The 22,520-nt window shown below is 40.9% G+C and overlaps 1 protein-coding gene across 20 annotated transcripts in view; it reads right to left on the bottom strand.

Annotated features, from left to right (window-relative positions):
* The window catches only part of LOC138926239 (uncharacterized), a 48,768-nt gene that overhangs the window by 19,322 nt on the left and 6,926 nt on the right, over nucleotides 1-22,520 (bottom strand). For 4 of the 20 annotated variants that reach the window (XR_011442673.1, XR_011442666.1, XR_011442658.1 and 1 more), the window contains 2 exons: nucleotides 21,198-21,383; nucleotides 20,507-21,133 (listed from right to left, as the gene is read on the bottom strand). The exons of 14 other annotated variants lie outside the window; for them this stretch is intronic. The gene's annotated coding sequence lies outside the window, so the exon portion shown is untranslated. Of the gene's footprint in view, nucleotides 1-10,793; nucleotides 11,971-12,004; nucleotides 12,931-20,506; nucleotides 21,134-21,197; nucleotides 21,384-22,520 lie in introns of those variants that run through there. 2 more of the 20 variants (XR_011442669.1, XR_011442670.1) reach the window with 2 other exon arrangements.

Raw genomic sequence — 22,520 nt, forward strand, 5'->3', positions numbered from 1 at the left:
GAGCGAAATTTTAAATATTTTTTTTTATAATAAAAAAACCAATGGCAGGACAAATATTTATTATTGTAGGTTGCAATATATTGCCATAACTTTGTTTTTATCTATTAAATATTAATCTTACAATCTTAATAATCTTCAAATATGTCAAATTATTTAATATATTTAATTTATTTTTAATAAAACGAATAAAATAATCGAATAAACATTAACTCTGTTGGCCTAATTATGCTCGAATACACTTCATAGGCCAGCAGCAATATAAAGCAACAAAAAAAACAATGCCCATGTTTGTTACAATTTTTGTTTATTTTTTTTCTTGGCCTCATGGTTATTGTTGTTGTCATAACTGTTGTACTTGTTGTCCGGTGAAAGTAATCAACAGCAGCAACATCCACATCAGCAGCAGCAACAGCAACAGCAACAGCACAGCAGCAACATTAAGGCGAGGTAAACAAACTAAGAAGCTACACTCGCCAAAAAAAAAGATTGAGTCAAATATTTTTGACCAAAGAGAACACACAGATGCAGATACAGATACAGATTCACTCCCAGATACACAGATACAAAGAAAGCAACTAGATACGATTATGAAGATTTCTAATTGAAATCCGAGAGAAAATGAAGACAATGAGGGCGCGCACACTCAAGAGCAGCGGGAGGGTGAAATGAAATTTCATTAAAAACGTTTGCACAAATAAAATAAATGCTACAACGGGTAAAAAAAAAATTATAAAAAATAAAAAAAAAATGAAAATAAAAAGAGGAGTAAAGCAGAGCGTAAGAGAAGCAAACAAAAAAGCAAAGGCACAAGCAAAAAGAAACTGAAACGAGGTCAAGCGAGGTCAACTCATTTCATGTACCCAACCCGAACTACTTCATACTCTACTAAATATTTGTATGACGACGACGAGGCGGAGATTCATTTGTGCCACACTCTGCCTCTCTGTGTGTGTGTGTGTGAGTATCTGTGTGAGGGCATTATGGTGTATGAGTGTGTGTGTGTCGGTGAATGGGCATTGGAACTGCAGTTAGCTTTGGAACGCCAAGTTTGCCATGCATACTTTGCTCATAAAGTGGGGGACAAAAAGGGGTAATGAGGGGTGAGGTTAATGCCACAAGGGGGCGAGGGGGTGGAGCTGGGTGGCTCCATGGTCTGGGGACGGGGGACTGGAGGGGTGTGGCACTGGCATAAACTAAATCAAACAAAAGGCAAAAGCAGAGTAGAAATGTAGAGCGACGATGGGAGCACTTCAATTGAGTTTTACATAGATTTTTCTTTAGCGATCGCTATTGCAGCAATGATACTCTATTCAGGGGGTATACTTAATATTATTATAGAGTATAAAACATAATTATATTAAATTAAAAAATTTATAATCAGAAAAGTTTCTTTAAATAGTCTAATTGGCACTTTTAAAAGACATCTTTTCAGTTTCTTAAGAGGTTCTTGACATCTTTTTACCTAACTTTTAAGAGCCTTTTAAAAATTTAAAAAAAATATATGATTAAATATTTAAAATAAAATCTATTATCTATCATATCCCCTAGCTCATAAGCCCTTCTTTTCATTCAAAACTTTTCCATTTGACAATTTTTGTTGCTGTTATATGTAGTTGTTGCTTATTGGTGTTGCTTTACTTTTGTTGTTGATTTGATTTCCAACTATTTTTATACTTTTTTTTTTTGTATTTTTTGAGGGCACTGCGATGGCGACAAAATGGACAACAACAACACAAACAAGAGCAATGACAAAAGCAACAAACAAATACAAAATAGCAACAGAAACTCGTTCGTTCGTGTTGCTGTTGCTGATGTTGATGTTGCTGCGGTGTCAGGGCAGCAGCAACATCAGAGACAGCAGCAGCGGCAGCAGCAACAACGGCAACAGCAGTCATGACTTGGCAAATGCGCTAGCCAACATTATCGTCTTGACCATCTCGTGAACTTCATTTGCAAGCGTTGCCAAAGGGGGCAAGGGGTGGAGTGGCGGCACAGCAAGTGTTGCCAACTTTATGGCATTTACAAACACAATTACATTAGCTGCTTCTCTTTGGCTTTGGGGCTTTGGGCTTTTAGCTATAGTTTTAGACTCGGTACTGGCCGTTAGCTTCTCGCGATTGGAGTGGCCAGTGGAAATTGTTTGGCCAAGATGAGTTAACTGTTGACCAAGTGCGCAACTAATTTGCATTCATTTACCGATCTTGCAGAAATCTTCACTAAATGCAGATAGTTTGAGGCATGGAATGGAGTCATAAGATTAATAGAGGAGTTTTCTTATGAATATTAAAATCCATTTCCTTCTTAAGATAAAGAGATTAAAGACCCATCAATCGTTTTAAAATTGTTCTACTTGACATTCAACTGGGTTATCGTTCCTCTTGAACCGGCAGCTGATTCTTGCAGGACCTCTGAGCCCCATTCGGCATCTGAACAATTATTGACACGTGCTGGAAGCCTCCACGACAGACATAACAAATGTCAAGACAGAGGCGGGCACTGCAAGAGGTCCCCCCTGTAAGGAGAAGAAAGGACACCTCAGGGGAGCCCCCCCATCTCATTCCGCCCAGATGCATTTCCGGGCACTTCAGCTGTTGATCCACCGCCTGCTGTTTTGTTTTGTCGATATTATCTGCAATTAAATACTCAATGCACAATGCATTCAGCCAGGAGACAGCGTACAGCAGTCAGGAGACCGAAGACAGCACAAAACAAGTAAAAATTTCAATAACTAAAAACGCACATGTCCTTAGCAGGACAACAGCACGCCGGCAACAACAATACCGCTAAGGTAAAAATATAGAAAAAAGCAAAAAAATAAAATAAAAAGGATGATGATGAGTCGGGCAGATGTTAAATAAAAATTTTTGGAGCGCGTCCTGCTGCGTCTCCTGCCTACACACACACTCGTCGAGGATATCGGGGATCCTGCATATGCCTGGAAATTATCCCTTAAATGTGGCCTGTCAAGGACCAGAGAGCGGAGAAGAGAGTGAAGAGAGTAGAAGGACCGAGAAGTAAGGAGCCGTTTCCTGCGCAGTTTGCGGCTCATCAGCGTCAACAGTTCAAAGAGGATATATCTCGTTCTATCTATCATCCCTAAAAAAAAGACACAAAAGGTTGCGCATGCGCACCCTCTCTCTGTCGCTCTGGCAGTCTTATCTCTTTCCCACTTGTTAAGCCAATTGGTTGTCATTGCCACGCGTTATAGGTTCTCGAATAGTCATTGAATTTTACACTTGAAAAATAATTAATTAGCTCTACAATATATTTAATAAACTAATTTAATATTTAATTTATAATATATTTAATAAGCAAGATTTTAAAATTAAGTACTGAATATATTATTTCTCAGTGTAAGCATAGAACTCACATAATAATTGTCTTTATAAAGAAACCTTCTCAATCCCATTTTATGCCCCTTAACACATTTTCCCCTACGTGGTGTGTTGATTTCCCTCCAAGAACCCAAATGAAAAGGTGCCACAATAGAGTCACAGCCAGAATAGGGCATTAGAATGGTATTTTATTTACTTTTTTCATTCTTTTTATGAATGGTTAGCATTTTCTTTTCTTTTCCTCAGTTCGGTTCTCTGTTCTGTTTTCCCGAGAATGGTGGAAAACTTTGGTGGATCGACAATGATTGTATCGTGTGTGTAAACAGCGTGCAAAGCGGCCATAAAAACCTGGCCAGCGGCACTCGAGGTCACATGATTAGTGTCACATTAGCTTGAGGAGTGTACGAGCAGAGTGGGATGGGGCTCTATAGGAATGAGGGAGAAAAGGGTTACACAGGCGGCTTGGTATCAAAGGAGGGAGAACTCTATGGTAGCGAAATGAATTTTTTAACAAAAATGTACTTAAATATTCATAATTTAGGCATTTATTAAGGTCGGTATGGAGTTACCCTCTCATTATATTTCTGATTAATATTAATTGCTGGACAAATTATCAAAAAATATATACGTTTCTTTAGAACTAGAGTTATGTATAGTATTTGTTTAGTTAGCGGGATAGATATAATCAGTTTGATATACTTCCTGACTTCCTGACCAACTTGATCATCCAACCAACACGCCCTGCTAGTTCCCTTCTTTTCTGACCCGATCGTCAGAAATGTATGTCAATTATTGTTAATATCCCATTAAAGCTGCTCAATGTTGTGCCTGGTTAAGTCCTAAGCCCTTAATGCGGTTTTTGATGTTTTTTACATATTATTTTTTTTTTTGTTCCTGGTCCCAGGAAGGAAGCAGCCGTGACAGATGTTAAACCGCATCGGACAGAACCCAGGAGTCCTGTAAGCCTCGGATCCCGACAAGAGCCCTTGAGTTAAACCCTTTCGTGGCGGTACCAGAAAGGGGTGACACACCGCATACATATTCGACCTCAATTTGAAAGTGATCGCTACTCGCGAGCTTTCCCAGCTCGGCTAATCAATCGAACAAATGTCTTCCGAATCAAGCCACGAACAAAATTGAGAACAGCGGCTCTGGAGAAGCGGGGAAAAAAAAGAAAGGCCACCGAAAACAAGTTAGAAATCTCTTTGTTTTCCATTTATTTATTTTTTTTTGTTTTTGTATTTTTTTTTATATATTTTTTGTGTTGGTTTTCAGTTGCAACGTCGGCGACGAAGACGACGCATCATTAAAATATTTTCCAGTCTTCGAGACTTCGAGATGTTGCTGCTTGTTGGTGTGTTTGGTGTTAAATCAAAAACCACTTGAACGAAATAAAATCTTTCTCACAGTCGCCTGGGACAATGGCAATCGAGGGGGAATCGAGGGTTTCAATGGACGGATGGGACGAATGGTTGGTTGGGTTTGGGTCGGGGGGACAAACAAATTATGAGAACGTTCGGGATCAAGACGCGATGAATGTTTTTCTTTTTGTTTGGGTTCTGGTGGGTTCGCTTCGCTTTTGTTGTTAAATTGATGACAAAAACAACAACAACATCAGAGAACATCAAAATATCAGAGGCTCTGTCTGAAATGGTGAAGCGTGCGCTTCAAAATATATCTGCATGGGACCGCGAGATACATTTTCGGTGTTGCTGACCGTTTTGCGTATCCGTGACGATTTCTCGTTTACCTGTGCGACACAGAACCCAAAAATAAATGTATGTAGAAAAAATAACAATAAATCAATAATCAAGCCAAGCTGAGGGAACGGGATGGATGGATGGATTTGGATTCTGATTCGGATCGAAGGCGAGTCGGGGGCCTTATCATCATTATTCAAAGCGAGCTGCCACCAACGCCGCCGCCACCGCCATCGTCGACACATGGAAATGGGAATAGAAAAATAATAATAATAATAACGAGAACAACAAACAGAGACCGAGGGAAAACAAAACCCAGAACCCAACCGAACAAAACAAGTTCCGAGAGTTTCTCTAAAAGCCATAAAACGTCCACAACAACTACGTCCAACGACAGCGACACTGACGACGAGTTTTGATTTGATTTTTGAGATCCAATCGGTCGGGGCATAGAACACATGTACCTGCGGAGTATGTAAAAATACATTTCAATTCACACTCGCCATATAGTAGTGGGGACCTGGTTCCATTAAGTAACCCCCCCCAAACCAAAGACCCGAGACCGGAGACCATTGACCATCGAAAATGCGTGGATGCTGTGGGAGAGAGTGCTGGGATGTTGGTTGCTGGATGGTGGGGCTCTAAATTCTGGTCGGCGACAGAAAAAGAGACCTCGGCGGAGGCAGCAACTCGTCATCGGGTAATATCGGGTTCGGGGTTTCGGGTTCCAAAAAGCACTGAAAGAAAGTTACTAAATCTTAAAGATAGAAAGACTTTTAGTCGAACTTCTTCCCAAACTCTTTAAAAATTAGCTAAGAATTTTAGGGACTATGATTTATTTTTTTTCTTTCAGTGTACGGAAAAAAAAGAAGTGAAACCGAGGGCCAGTGGCAGCCCACGCCCGCGTTATGATTTTGTGGCCATTTTATAACTAACAACATTCCATCGGCGCCGACAACTGACCGAGAGTTCCCAGTTTTCAGTCCAGGTTCCCCCCAACTCCAACGCCAACCCCACACCTCCAACTCCATCCCCAGTTTCCAGACTCTGTCCAGAGGGCCACACACATCGATGGGTTAGTCGATGATGATGATGATGACCGCTCTTTGCCGCCGGCGGAGGAGGAGAAGAGTTGGCCAGGAGTCGGGGGTAAAGTGCATTGGAATCGCTGTCTGGTGACAGAAGCGGCAACAGGAGCACAACCAGGAGTCAGAGGATGAGAGGGCTCTGCTTGGGTTTAACTGGGAACAAAAAACCAGTTGTGGTCGGACCAAAGGACAGAAAGTCACTCCTTCAAATTCCATTTAAGTTTATTGTACATTTAAAATATTAATAGGGTTTAACAATTGGGAATCGATTTATAAAGCGGGAATTCCCATAATTCGATCCCTCAGATAAGCCTCAGTTATAATGTTTGCATACAAACCATAAAAGCAAAATAAATATTTCGAAAAGTCATTAAAAGGCTTTATAATTAGGCAAATGATTGCCAAGAATTTATTTTTACTCCAATGTGTCTGAGATAAAAAAAAACGAAATGATAAGAAACGGAAAGATAAACCCTTCTTGGGATCGGATCGTTCGTTTTCCACATAATTTAAAAGCTTATCAAAATTGGATTTTTATCGCCACTTCCAAGAGCAATGGAAGATAAAGTTTCTTCTTCGCGAATCGGCTTTTGGGTGGTGGAGGGTGGAAAGAGATATTTCCTTGAACTGCTGCCGGGGAAGATACATAGATACACAGATAGATATCTCTGAAGAATGGAGACTGTCTGCGCTCTACATACCACACGTGTCCCTACCGCTTATCACCGGGCCTGCACTAGATACAATTTGTATCAGTATCTTTTCGCCTTCGGTTTCATGGCCTGTTTCCAATTGTCTGCAGGTCCGCTCCAAACGGCTCACATGTTTTGTATAATTATCGTGGTTAATGTCTCCGCTCTGGCTGGCGAACTGATAAAGTTTTTTTTTTATCAGTTTTCGGTTTTGGTTTTTGTGGTTTTTTTTTTTTGTGTTTTTGGTTGATGTTTGCCTTTTAATTAAGTTGAACAAAAAAAAAATAATAATAATGTCAACGCATTCTTTAACTTGGCAACAATCCCACCAAACTGCCTGCCGCCAGTAGCCTGACCTTGATGGCAGCAAATGCGATCTGTCCGAAAAAGATACAGTATCTGCAAATCAACTTTCAACGCAACACCGCTCAGACTGAAAATGAAAGTCGGAATATTTTGCAAAATTTTGTTATAATGGCCTCAAACTGCAGCGCTCAAACAAAGTTATTACGGCCTAAGCTCGGGCCTAGGCTTTGTTTGCCTTTCTGGCTTATGGCTAAAGACAAAACCCACATGACCAGATCAGCACCAAAGGCCTAAGATTTGGCCCCCCAACCACCACATGGCCAAATTGCAGACTGCAGGAGTTGCCCAATCTCGGCTAAGATGCTGCATAATTAGCTATAATTTGTGGACTCCGACTCATAGCCGAAACAAAGTGAAAGTCCAGGCTGAACTCCAGATGGGATCATCTCATCTAACCGTCAGTTGTAAGGCGGCCTTATCTGCGCAAAACCACAAGGGGTTACCATGGTTGGATGTCAAAGGAGCAGCTAGAAATTAGGGGACATTCATAGGAAAAATATTAGCTGTTGTGAGTCATAGAAAACCTAATTTCTTTTCCCATAAAAAAAAACCATGATTTTATATGACCCGTAGACCAAGAAAAGTGAGTGATAAACGATGTCAATCTCGGATTTTATTGGTTCGGACATGCGGAGAGCAAGTCATTGGCATTGATCCAATGATGATGGTGATCATTAGGCCGAGAAGAATGCATTTGCATCTCCATTTCCATTTCCAATGGCTCAGATACAGATACATCCATTTCGAAGCTCGATGGCTCGTGGATCGGAGCGGTGCGTCGCTTTGGCTCTTTTGTGTGTCAGTTGCATTTACAGCTACATCTAAGGCATTTCCAAGTTTTTCATCTCTTTTCTCAGCTTTTATTTTATGATCCAGCTAACGGTTTTCGGGGCATTTTCCAATGATGAAAACTCTTTCTTTGCCCATACAATGTCGTCTGGGTTTTGTTTGAAAGATGGAGAGGAAAGTCATGGAGACATGGAGTTGACTCTGTTTTAAGTACAACAATAAATCGACGCTTAACGAGGAGGCAGGGGGAATGCGGCGGGGAGGTTTGAAGTGGGGCGCGGGATGCACCACCCACGTAACGGTCGAAGACAACTTCATAATTCACTCAAAAAGAAGTCTCCGGCTCTGGCTCTGGCTCTGTCTCCATCTCTAGCTCCAGCTCCGTCTCAATCTCAGCCTACGGGATGAATCCCAAAGTACATAAGTAGGTGGCGGCGTCGCTATCCACGAGATACTTTTGCTATCTGTCACTGTGTGCGTGCGTGCGTACTGAAATTGTGCTCAATTTCCACAAGCACATAACACACACACAACCACACACCAACACTCATTTTGCGACAGTCGGCGCCTTATCAACACAGAAGCATCATCTTGCACAGCATGCTTTTATCTCTCTCTCAGTTTGAGTCGTTTGAGAACAGGCGCCCAGCAGTGGAAAGCAGCTCACTCCACTCATCGAAAAGGGGCGTGGCAGTGGGCAAAAGGCTGAGGCGGGGAGCAGGCGGGAGGACAGCTCGGATTCTCTCGGTTCTTGGTTCTCAGTTCTCACTGTACATTGCAAGAGTAGAGTGTGCTTTTCTGTTTTCTGGCGAGAGCCAGTTGCCAAATATATGTATGTGCGAAAACTGGAAACCGAGGAGCCGAGCTGCAGAACACAAAGGCATTGGGAAAGCCAGGCACACCAACACCGACACACTTACATGGCCAAAAGCCAAAAAGGAAGCTCTAGGGAACAGTGACCAGGGGGTTCGAGGAGCTGAGCGGGCAGGAACTTGGGCAAATAAAACGAAATGAGGCGAAATGCAGTCACAGAAACAGCTAAAGCTTAAACAGTCGAAATTCGATTTAAGAAATGCAATAATTAATGGATGTGGACCTGAGGTGTTAACCTGTAAGGTAAGGAAGATTTTTAAAGAAGTTAACCTTTTAAACTTCCTTATTTTTAGACCGACTTTAGGTCTTTAGATCTCTGAAGAACACTTCTTTTTACAATACATCCTTTGACAAGAAATGCTGTTGATGAAAACATTTTAATAAAGCCTTTAAATAATCAAAGATATAGATTTTGTATATAAAATATAATATAAATTATCTAAAATATGTTTATGTATATTGATGTTTATTGAGAAAATGTTATATAAAAAGTTTGAATGTAAAAAACATAATAATATTTTTCATATTTTAATATGAACCTAAATAGAATCTAAATAGAAACCTAAATAAAGAATCTGTGATAAATATTGTAGTATTTTAGGGACTTATTTTATTCCACAATTTCATTTTATCAAAAAAAAATTCCCAATTTTAAATGTTATTTATTTTTATCCACGCATATTGAGTCCTCACTGTATATAAAACCATTGCCAGAACATCAGGCCTAAGTCACTGCTGTCTCCGACTCTGTCCCCATATCTGTTTCTCTGTTTCTCCGCTGGTGTGTTGGGATGTTTGGGTGCTCGGTTGTTAGTCTCGGCCACTTGGCAGCTGTGTGCTCGTACAGAGCAGCAGCTTCAAAAGCATCCACTTGCAACCTCCCCTTTACCCCATTTCCCACCCCCTTTGTCCGTCCCACAGTTTCAATATTCCCGAGAAGCTTCTAATGCAACGTAATAAGCGCAGTTTTTGTTTGAAAAAAAAAAAAACAAGAAAGGAAAGCTAACTTCGGGCGGAGCCGAAGTTTATATACCCTTGCAGCTAAAACCGGATATATATCGCAAACATCGGATATAGTTGGCCGATCCTTATGAAATTTGGTAGGATGGATCAAAATTTAATCTGTACCAAGTTCCAGCTTTCTATCTTCAAAAACACGAAAGTTGGGTCATTTCCGATCGTTCAGTTATATGGCAGCTATAGGATATAGTCGGCCGATCCTTATGAAATTTGGTACGTTGGATCAACTGACCAAAAATAGAATCTGTATTAAATTTCAGCTTTCTATCTTCAAAAAAACGAAAGTTGGGTCATTTCCGATCGTTCAGTTATATGGCAGCTATAAGATATAGTCGGCCGATCCTTATGAAATTTGGCATGTCGTAATGTTTTGCCGAAAATAGCTCTCGTGTCAAATTTGAACTCTCTAACTCTAAAAACACCAAAGTTATACCATTTCCGATCAATCAGTTATATGGCAGCTATAGGATATAGTCGGCCGATCCCGGTCGTTCCGACTTATATACTGCGTGCAAAGGAAAGAAGGGTGTGTGCAAATTTTCAAGACGATAGCTTTAAAACTGAGAGACTAGTTCGCGTAGAAACAGACAGACAGACAGACGGACAGACGGACAGACGGACAGACGGACATGCTCATATCAACTCAGGAGGTGATCCTGATCAAGAATATATATACTTTATAGGGTCGGAGATGTCTCCTTCACTGCGTTGCACACTTTTGGACAAAATTATAATACCCTCTGCAAGGGTATAAAAAATGGGAAAATCACGACACCCAAAATGGACGGGGGGTAGAAATGGGGTCTGGTAGATTGCACTCTGGGAATATACCACATATATATATATAATAGAGAGGACTGAGCTATGTCTACGTGTATATATATCTGATGGAATCATTCAGATTCTGTAGAGTTTTCTTTGCGAGTAAAGTTTCAGTGACAATGAAGCCATCCTGGAACCCTCTAAGAATGAAGTTTCGAGCGGTTTTTGGGGGTTTCTCAGACCCCAAAAGGGGAGGATGGAGGCTACTTTAGCGTCAAAATCCAAAGTATGCACTTAACACAGTTTCAGCTTCTGCTCCTCAACTCAACCACTATCTACCTTCCTTTCTTCCTTGTGGCTGTGGCTCGGTCTTCCTTTCTCCGGATGAGAATATCGCTCATTTTCAATAAAAATAGCTTAAAATCGTAACAGGCGAACAGCGGCGAGAAAAGTGCAAATCCATGGAGACAAGTGCCAAACGATGATGACCACCACAATGATGATGATGATGATGAGGCAGCTCTGGAAATTGTTGGTTCTCTCTGCCAGCTTTTAGTTTTTTTTTTAGTTTTTCAGTTTGAGAGGAAGTGCAACAGAGACTTGAAAGTTTAGTACGTTTGCCAAACTCTGTATTCTGGCATGAGAACTTTTTTTACACAGAGAGAAATTGCCTAAAAATATACTTTTAATATCTCATAATTCGAAAATAATTGGAGTCTACTAAAGATACAAAACTATCTTAATTATTGCCTATTTTAATTAAATGTCTTTTATTTATTGGCATGTTTTTTTTCAGTGACCCACTGCCCAGTTTTCCTGGCATAGAATGCAGAGAGCCCTGCCACTGGCACTTGCTGCTGTTTTCCTGATTTTACGAGCGCCGCAAATGCAGATGCAGCAACATCAGCAGCAGAAGTAGCAGCAGCAGCAGCACCCGCCGCAGCAACATCGCAGGAGCAACATCGCGACAGCAACATCGCCAGCCTCTTCTCTTTGCACGTTTTTACTTCCGGTTCGTGACGGCCCAGGGATGACTGTGTATGGGATGAGGTGGCAGGGTTTGGCAGGGGAAGGAAGCGAATTCCGATCCCAGTCGAGTGGTTTGTTTGGCTGCTGCATTTTTTTTTTGGAGCGTTGTCTTTGTTGTTGTCGCTGCACGTTTGCGGTCGTTGGCTTCGGTCTCTCCGACTCCGACTCCGTCTCCGTCTGAGTCTGAGTCCCCCAAACACAGTCTGCCCCTCGCTGCTGCACATTTGTTTTTGCATTTTGTTCTGCTGTAACAACGGATGCTGCTACCCCAACCTCGCCCCGCTGCTCCTCCTGCTGCGTTCGGTTATCCGCTTAGCTGTAGGTGGAGATGTTGCAGCAGTAAGCGGCATCAGTAAGCTGTAAGCAGCTGTCAGTGGCTGCGAATGTGAACGAGGCATGAGGTATGGGCTGGGGATGCTCTTGCCACACTCTGTTGAGTCGCTTCAATGGCGTTTCGCAACCGAAAGTGTTGCTCATCAGATTCTAGATGGCAGATTAACTGGGATTTTGTAAGCATAAACACCCAGGCATCAATATTTCAAGAGTCTCATAGACTCAATTCAATTAGAGATGATTCTGGGGTCGAATAGGGAAATATTTTTAGATACTAATTATATTGAATTATCTTGAAAGCTATTTAGATAATTTGTAAAACACTTTGACTATCGTTGACTTTTTTAATTGCGATTCCAGTTCCGTGTAAGCCAACATTACGTATACGCAATGTGTTCAGCTCAGCCATTCGTATGGGCTCAAGCACTCGTATTCAAATGGCTGATTAATTGGCAACAAGTGTTTGACTCCTTGCCTCAATGACTGACTGACTGACTAACTGACTATCTGAGTGGCTGGGAAAAGGTCTCGATTCTCACCTAACCGCTAAATGCTGATCGTGTTGTTCAACATGGCGTATGCGCAATGTGTTTTTTTCTTTGGCTTCGCTTCCAGTTCTTGGGTAGACCAAAAGCGGCGCGACCAAAACAACATAATTAAGTATTTATTTATTTACAATTTTGGGCAACAGCAACAAAGATTTGAATGCAACAACAAACAGAGACCGCTTTGGTGCAATGGCGCTTGCAGCTTGCAGCTTCAATTTCAACTTCGACGAGTTGCGCGCTATGTTGCCACAATTGCTCATTTTGCTGGCTGCTTTTGCGGCAACCTTGTGCTAAATTTTCCAAAACGTTGAGCCTCGTATTCGTCGCCGTCGTCAGTACTAGCCACCAAAAAATAAAAACAAACTTTGAAAAAAAAAATCCGAAAAACCGACAATCTGAAAACCGAAAAATAGTAAAAAATAACAGAAACAGACAAAAACAAACTCTGTTGCAACTTTGCCAACAACAATTGAAGCTGGCGATAAATGTCAGTCAAAGCTCCAGCCACGCCCCCTCTCTGCCCTCTCAGCTCACTGCACCCCCTTCTGGATCGTCATTGGCTGACGCATAACTGGAAAGAGTTGAGCTCGAGTCACAGCTAGATTTTCCACTGCGATCGCATTATTTATGCTTATGAGCAAATGTATCTATCAGATACGGATACAGCGGCAGATACAGATACGGCTGCCTGCCACTGTGTTGATTCGCTTTATTAATTTCCAACGGCTCATGAGATTGACACAATTTTCTGCGACAAAGATGATGATGACGCCGCCACTGCCACTTCGATGACGACACCTCCGTACCGGAGAACAATTTATGGACAGCCCAGCTGGGTGCCGAAGGAACTATGCAAATTACATCACGTAATTTATTTTTCACTTTACCATTTAAAGTTTTGAATCTTTTCCAGATGACACATACCATTTAACAAATAAATACATTTTGGATGAAAATGTGATACATGAAAGGCTATAACTATTGTCTTGAGTAATCAGTGACGAAAGCGATCGAAAGCGGGGAATCATTAAATTTAAAAATCAGTGACGAAGACCCATTCTATTTATCCACTAATTTTCCATTTGAACAAATACATTTAAGACTTGTCTTTGACTTGGTTTTTTACGGATCTCAGCCAGTGGCACATGGAAAGCTCTACTTAATCCAATGAAAAATCATTGACGAAGACTGATCGAATATGGCAACACCCTTCCACTTTTAGCCTCTCTAGAAAGAGTGGCTCAAATTTGTTACCAATGTGCACTTAACCTTGGTGAAAGAGTAAACGTGGTGGAAACGTTGCGGTAGGAAATTACTTTAATTTGTTGATCCCCATTGTGCTATGCTGAGCTGTGCTGCGATGGGACTTGGCTAACTGAATGAGTGGATGAGTGAGTGAGTGACTGGCCTGACTGACTGCTTGACTGGCGGCCACATGTTTTCACATGATTTCCAAACGGCGGACAAGACAGGCCCAGACGGACATGGACACGGACACGGACAGGTGAAAAGCAAGCCAAAAGAAAACCAAGACCCAGACCCAGACCAAGACCAAGACCAAGACCGAGAGCAAATCGAGACAGCAAAGATTCACTGGAGCAAGAAAAAGAAACCGGCCAGGAAAAATGGAACCCAAAACGTTGGTTCAGGGCTAGGGAAAGGGTGTAACGTGTTGACTGCTTCTGCGGCGGGTTAAGGTTGGCCCAAACAAAAATAAAAGACGAGAGTCAGGCCAAAGATTTGACGCGTTGTCTGGGTAATTTTTAATGCCAACCAGAGAGTGCTTCAGGCAAGACTTCCTCTTCGGCTTCCTGCCCCGAAGGGCCCAGACAATTGATCTATCTCATTGAAATGGTTGTGTTAAGTGGATCTTGTCTTTGGTTTAGCTTCCTCCATCCATTCATTGTCTAATTGTTTCTGCAAAAATGCAAATTTCAATAATTATGAGTAGTGGCTTTGATGACTGACAACTGATTTGTGTTGACTTGGTGGATTTTAATAATAAGCAAGATACTTCTAGCTCCCACCTTGTTATCCCATCAAAACCCTGAGAACTAATTTCTTTCTTAACTCTAGCTCTCAAGGTCATCTGGTGGAAGTCCATAAATATGCATTCTTGATATTAAAATGCTTATCTTGGACTCTGGAGAACCAGACGCCCTGCAGAAGAACACAAGCCGGAGAATATGAATATGAATCTAAATGCCGCCGAGACGAGTGCTTGGAAACATTTGTAAATAGTTCATTGCTCTGCTTGGGGCAAGAAACCCGAAAGGCACTAGGGTGGAGGCAAGACGAGTGGCGACTCCAAGACGCACGAATACTGTGTCAAGAACTCTAATAATCACAGCTGAGGAAAAATATCCGAGAATCTAAAATGGCTAATACTAGTTTCTTCCCGCCTTCGTGTAATTCTCACTCCTTTAATGTGTGCCTCGCATTGTTCAGTCTTTTATCTACCATTTTATGATGACTATTTTAATATTAAACTAATGAATGCGTTGCAGGCACGCCGACTATAACTGGCTCTGGCCAGGCCCATCCCCCCTCAGCTCACCTGCCATATTTTGTATGAAAATTTTCCGTGGCACTTTGCGAGCTGGTCGACCCTTTTTGGAATTACAGACCATTGCTAATTTATGCGCCTTTTGTATGATTTTTCATTTGAGTTTTTACTTTTCTTTCACTCACCAGTATGGGGTATTCCCCATTTCCATCCTTGGCCTCAAGTTGCTTTTGTGGCCTGCGGTTCCACACAACTCCCCACACTCGCTCTATATCCCACTTATATATTCACATTCATATGTGGCAAGGAAGTCGATTGCGGCAGGGACAGGTGGAGTGGGGGCTGGCTAGTCCAACTAATTGCATGATGGGCCATGTAATGCGCTCTGGCTGGGCGTGGCATATCGCATAATGTGTGTATACAGTTGATAGACATGAATGGAAAAGTTTGTTTTCGGCAAATGAGCCCGAAACACGGATCACAAAAGGCAACAAAGGAGTCACTACTGTCTGGATGATACAAAAAAGAGGATTGAATGGCCAGGCTAAGACGGTTTTTGGGGCCAAGAAAATAAAACGAAAAACATGGCTTTGAAGTGTGTATTCAATTTTGGTAATGAGTTGATTTAACAAGATACTTTTTGTTAGAGCTCCAAACTCTTAAAGAGTATAGCCAAGAAATTCTCTGTCTATATTTGTTTGATCGGATCTCTGGACCTGACCCTCCCTCCTCCCTGACGATCATCATTGAGGGCTGTTAAATTTAGTGCCTCCACTTCAATTTTAATTACGAGCCGGGAAAACACCAGACTACCAAAGAAGGAAGAAAATCTGATCGGTTTGTGGATGGAGGGTGGCAAGACTCCCTCAATCGAATACTGTATCTGTTGCACACATGTTAATGGCGGGACTGGGGGGGGGGCAGGCAGGGCCCCTGCCTCTGATTTTCCTCCCTTTTCCGCGGGGCTCCTTTGTTTGGTAGACAATTTAACATATTTGGGAATTCATTGCACTTTCTTTTATTAATACGCACACTCTCGGAATGGGACCGGCAGTCGAACTCGGAGCACTCGCCCTCGGAGTTCGTCTGGAACATGTGTAAGTGCTTGTACCCCCAACCCCAAACCATTTCTTCACTATTCCACGAACTGCACAGAGAAAAAATCATCCCTTTTCAGAAAAATTAAATTTCAAACAATCAAAAATTGAATAGCTATAGTTTACAGTGTAGCCCTGTGCTTTTCTCCAGAATATATCTTTGTCTCTGCCTAATTTTAGTCGCATTCCAGACTATTTTGGTTTCCCCGGCATCTGTTGCTGGGCCCTATACGCCTTGATTGTTCCAATTTTGGGCCTATGGCCAATGATGGCAAACCATTGATAAAAATAGAGCAGATCATCCCTGATCCCAGAGACAGCGAACTCAGTGATTCTCTGAAGCTGTGTTCTCTGTCAGAGAATATCAATGGGGAGATCCATCAGGGAGTGGGAGGCGAAAATTGAAACTTATCTGCTAATCGCACATCTGTTTGTCACATGAAGAAGGGTATTTGGGGGGAAAATGTCAGGGTATGACATCGAATCATTCAAGTCACACGTGTGCATTGTTTCAGAGCCAAGATTAGATTTTAAGAGAACTTTTAATAGATGTTCTGCCTCCCATTCCCATTTCAGTTTTTTTTAATAATCATTGCAATTGTTTGTCATAAATTGTTTGGCAAACGAGCAGCGCACGCCAAATCACAACTGATGACACAAAACCTTAGAGTTAGCTTAAGGGGTAGATAGTAGAGTTCATAAATTAAATTGTAAAAAATAATACAGTTAAAGATTTATACAAAAACTATTTAAAAGGAAGACTTCTAGCTAAAGATAAGCTTAGATATTATAAGTAGTATCTTAGTTGGAAACCTTTGAATCCCACCTCATCAATTCTATAATATAAAACCTAGATCTTCTCAGGCAGCTGCACAAATTGCGCAAATTGGTTTGAAACAAATGTAAATATTTATTAAAATTGCGCAAGAGGCAAGGTCCCACCCAGTTCTACCTCTCAGAAGGCATCCCCTTATGCGATGATGATCAAAGCTCAGATCGACGTGATCATCATGATCATGAACAATTCAGTTCATTGCATGTGCGGGTGTAGTGATCACTGTAAAGAAAGAGAGGCAAAATCTCAATAGAAAGAGACTGCACAATCATGTGACTGAGCCTGGGCCTTTGTTTTGATTCAAATCCCATAATCGTCATTGAAGCACTTCAATATATTATATAATATAAATATTTATGCGTATGAGTAACCAGATATGCCAAAGAAAAACAATAAATAAATAAAAAAAGTCAAACTTTTACAAATAATTCCATTAAATCGGGACATTTTTACGAGATTCGTTATGATTTATGAGCAAAACAAAAGGCCCTCCCAAAAAACAGTTCCCAACTAACTTCTGGATATCCAGAAGAAGACTCTGTATAATTATCTAAGTGAGGGGGTGGGCCCATCAAAGGCTAGAACAATCAACAAGTGATACAGTTTCTCACTGCCAGACAACAAAAAGATGTCGTGTAGTCATTATCAGTTCCAAAAGGTACATAAAACTACGGGAAGAAAAGCTGATGACGCTCCAGCGATTTTCACATTAGATTAAATATTTTTCATTTCAACTTTTCATTTTTGAGGTCAAGTCTCTTGAGGGGGCCCCTGAAAAATACAGCAAAAACGAAAAAAAAACCCTCCAATCTCTTGTGTAACAAAATTTTCGTTGTTGTTGCTAATACTATAATTGTTGTTGCGGAAGCGGATGCAAAAAAAAAAAAAAAAAACTGAAACCAAGTATACGGCTGAGAAGGGAAGACAGCCAAGTTGAAAGGCAAACATGAAGTGCCAGTGACGACGATCACTTATATAGATATATTGTAGAAACGTCTCTGACCAACAACAACAATAATAACTGAAGCAGCTAATTTCTCAGAGGGTGAGGTGAACCAGAGCCAGAAACGGGGGAGATCTCCGACCCGTCCGACCGACCAGAGAGACCTTGCCTTTGGCCAAGAAGTCTCTGTCTCAGTCCCAGCGAAATGAAATGAATTTCCATTGTCTTAAATAATTTTTTTCTTTTGGCTTCCTTAGGTCTTGTTACTCTTGATGTTGTTGCTGGTGGTGTTGCTTTTGTTATTGTCGCTGCTGCTGTTGACGGTTGCCTCACCCAAAGGCCAAGATCGTCGTCATATTAGCGTCCAAAAGTCAACTTTTCTTCGATGCTTCTTCAGCTTAAGATACAGTGGTTAAAAGTATAAAAAAATGTAATAACAAGAAAGGAAAGCTAACTTCGGGCGGAGCCGAAGTTTATATACCCTTGCAGCTAAAACCGGATATATATCGCAAACATCGGATATAGTTGGCCGATCCTTATGAAATTTGGTAGGATGGATCAAAATATAATCTGTACCAAGTTCCAGCTTTCTATCTTCAAAAACACAAAAGTTGGGTCATTTCCGATCGTTCAGTTATATGGCAGCTATAGGATATAGTCGGCCGATCCTAATGAAATTTGGAAGGTTGGATCAACTAACCAAAAATAGAGTCTGTACTAAATTCCAGCTTTCTATCTTCAAAAACACGAAAGTTGGGTCATTTCCGATCGTTGAGTTATATGGCAGCTATAGGATATAGTCGGCCGATCCTTATGAAATTTGGCATGTCGTATTATTTTGCCAAAAGTAGCTCTCATGTCAAATTTGAACTCTCTAACTCTAAAAACACCAAAGTTATACCATTTCCGATCAATCAGTTATATGGCAGCTATAGGATATAGTCGGCCGATCCGGGCCGTTCCGACTTATATACTGCGTGCAAAGGAAAGAAGGGTGTGTGCAAAGTTTCAAGACGATAGCTTTAAAACTGAGAGACTAGTTTGCGTAGAAACAGACAGACGGACAGACGGACAGACGGACAGACGGACATGCTCATATCAACTCAGGAGGTGATCCTGATCAAGAATATATATACTTTATAGGGTCGGAGATGTCTCCTTCACTGCGTTGCACACTTTTGGACAAAATCTCTGCAAGGGTATAAAAATTAAATAAAATATAGTTTGTTTACCATGTTATGAGGTTTCTTTGTTTTATCAAAATTATGTTTTATCAAATATTATTTTAGAACTAGTCCTCTTTAAAATCATATGCTACTAGATACTACGAAATACGTATTAAAAATGAAATATGATATATTTATACCCTTGCAGAGGGTATTATAATTTTGGTCAAAAGTGTGCAACGCAGTGAAGGAGACATCTCCGACCCTATAAAGTATATATATTCTTGATCAGGATCACCTCCTGAGTTGATATGAGCATGTCCGTCTGTCCGTCTGTCCGTCTGTCCGTCTGTCTGTCCGTCTGTCTGTTTCTACGCGAACTAGTCTCTCAGTTTTAAAGCTATCGACTTGAAACTTTGCACACACCCTTCTTTCCTTTGCACGCAGTATATAAGTCGGAACGGCCCGGATCGGCCGACTATATCCTATAGCTGCCATATAACTGATTGATCGGAAATGGTATAACTTTGGTGTTTTTAGAGTTAGAGAGTTCAAATTTGACATGTGAGCTATTTTTGGCAAAACATTACGTCATGCCAAATTTCATAAGGATCGGCCGACTATATCCTATAGCTGCCATATAACTGAACGATCGGAAATGACCCAACTTTCGTGTTTTTGAAGATAGAAAGCTGGAACTTAGTACAGATTTAATTCTTGGTCAGTTGATCCAACCTACCAAATTTCATTAGGATCGGCCGACTATATCCCATAGCTGCCATATAACTGAACGATCGGAAATGGTATTTGGTAGAAATATCAACTTTCGTATTTTTGAAGATAGAAGTTTGGGACTTTTTTTAGATTTTGTATTGTAATAAATTGGATTATATATTCCTATTCCCATAAGGATCGGCCAACTATATCCGATGTTTGCGATATATATCCGGTTTTAACTGCAAGGGTATATAAACTTCGGCTCCGCCCGAAGTTAGCTTTCCTTTCTTGTTTTATGATCTAATGTTCTAAAATTTAAGAAATTATGTTTTTTTTTATTGAAAATATGAAAAAGATAATATATTGTTTAAAAGCTTTAATTTGTATGGGTATTATAATATTTCTATAAAAAAGTTTCAAATATTTATAAAAATATCTTAAAATATTTCTCCTAAAACTTCAGCCCAGTGTTCGTTGATTCCAGGGCGGCTTTTCAAAAGCTACACACAGAGAAAAAAGATTAAATACAAAATGGAAAAAACCGGAGGGGAAAAAAACAAAAACCGAAATAAGCGACTGAGAAATATGTATGCGTATAATGTAAATTCCGCAAAGTGCGATGGACAAGCGATGCTTGAAATTAAAATAGGGTCATTAAGCGGGGCCCATGGTGTGAGCTTGTGAGCGTTGAGAGGCGGGTGGGGGTGACACAGGGGGGAAGTCAGTGGCAAGGGGACACCCCTTCACGGCAGCCGTCAAAGTCGTGGGCTTTCTGGGCTGGTCTGGTTCGCCTCGTAATTGCTCTCTTGGCCATACAAATTTCTCAACAATTATTTTACGAAATGTTTTTCAATCTTCCCCCGACTCTGCGGTTGTAGATCGTCTTGCATTAGGTTTTCCATAAACAAAAGTGTGAGCCGCTTTAAGCCAACTCAGCTCCTCGGCTCACCTCAACTGAACTCAAGTCAAGCCGAGACAGTCATATAATTATGATTGTTTAGTTTTGTAATACTCCAGGTGATTGTTGCCACTGCCACTGTTGGTGCTGTTGCTGCTGCTGCTGCAGTTGTTGCATTGGCCTGACATTGGCATTTGTTTAGTAATTATAGAAATATCTCTATGTGCGCATAGTTTATATAGTCAATAAGGTCTCCAAGACTCTAGACTGTAGAGTGAATCAAATGACTTCTCAATGTCGGTTAATAACCAAGAAATATGAAAAAAAAAAATACTTGGCAATAAAGTAAACAAAGGCAAGGTCTATAAGGTATATGTTAGGCCTTGTTGCAGTCAGAGATGGCTTAAAAGGTGTCTTGAATAATTGCAAGACTTTCCTGTAACATATTAAAATTGTTATATACATTTTTGTGCTATATTTGATTGAGTTAACGCTTTTACCTTAACCGGAGGATTATGGCCAAAAAAAAAGGTGCGAAGCTGCCAAATGAGTAACGTGCTGCCAACAAATTTACAGTTGTTCATGAGGCGGGTTGTCGCCTGTTGTATTTGTTGTTTCTGGTTGGTCGCATAAAAACCAGTAAGTGATTTCACAGAGTCGCCTGCCATCGAGCGGAGCAGGCAAAACTAACAAACATTAAGTTAAAAAAAAGAGAAACAAAATTTGTAACATATTCGACCAAAAAGGCAGAAAAATATTTAAGTTTTTTTTTCTTCTCGTTGGCTTGGCTTTTTGTTTTTACACAAAAGCAAGCGGTGGCGTTGGTTTTAGTTCATTGAACCCCCGGCGTCTTGGACTCTGACTGACTTATTGAATGAGTGAGACTGCAGCAGCCGCACCAGCACCAGCTCCAGCTCCAGCACCACCAACAGCAGCAGCAGTTGCCCCAAAAGCAGCAACAACATCGAAGTCTGCACAGATTATGTCACACATTTTCGAATTGGGGGAGTGCTCTGGGTGGCAAGGGGGTGGCCAAGCTGCTGGGGCAACAAAGGGGGGATGTTGCACTCGTGGTAGCCATGTTACAACATCAATTGCGCGCTCCAGACAACAACAAAAACAACAACTACCCAAGCAAACCAAATCGTATCTCAAAGATTGTTGTTGTATCTGCCGATACGACCATATCGTTGGTGGTGGATGAGGGGCAAATGGCTCCAAGAGGGGAACCACGGCCCAGAATGAATCACATGTAACTCAAGCTAGAGTCTAGGGGATATTTCGCCATAGAACTAAAAGACTGAGTGGCTGGAGGGTGAAAGAACTATATCTGAAAGTGACAGTATCAATCTGAGGTCATTATCCCAAACGAAAGACATTACTTTCGTTTTTTTTTTTTCTTTTGGGAGAAGGGAGGTAAGCCTAAGATGTCTGGGGAATATTTTAGTTTCTTAAAGATATTAAATTGTATTAAATTATTAAATTATTCAAGGAAACAGTAAGAATGCCGAAGTCTCTTTTCCCAAAAAGCAAAAGCACAGCTTAAAACTGAGGACTACAATATCCATATCTCGGCTACTAAACATCAGTTTCTTATTTTTCAGATAGAACTCCTTGCATAGTCGAGGATACTACCATATGACTTCAGACCATGTCTATATCTCTGCCAATTCTCATCCGATTGTTCAGCTACCAATCTGCATTCAATATTAGAAGAAAATTTTGGAAAGGAATTATCCAAATTTTTTTGTATAGAACCCTTAGCCAAAACCAGGCTCTGACTATTAAACCCTAAACCATACCTAAATATGCATATCTTTCAA

Source organism: Drosophila bipectinata, chromosome 3L (assembly GCF_030179905.1).
Source record: "Drosophila bipectinata strain 14024-0381.07 chromosome 3L, DbipHiC1v2, whole genome shotgun sequence".
Taxonomy (NCBI): Eukaryota; Metazoa; Arthropoda; class Insecta; order Diptera; family Drosophilidae; genus Drosophila; species Drosophila bipectinata.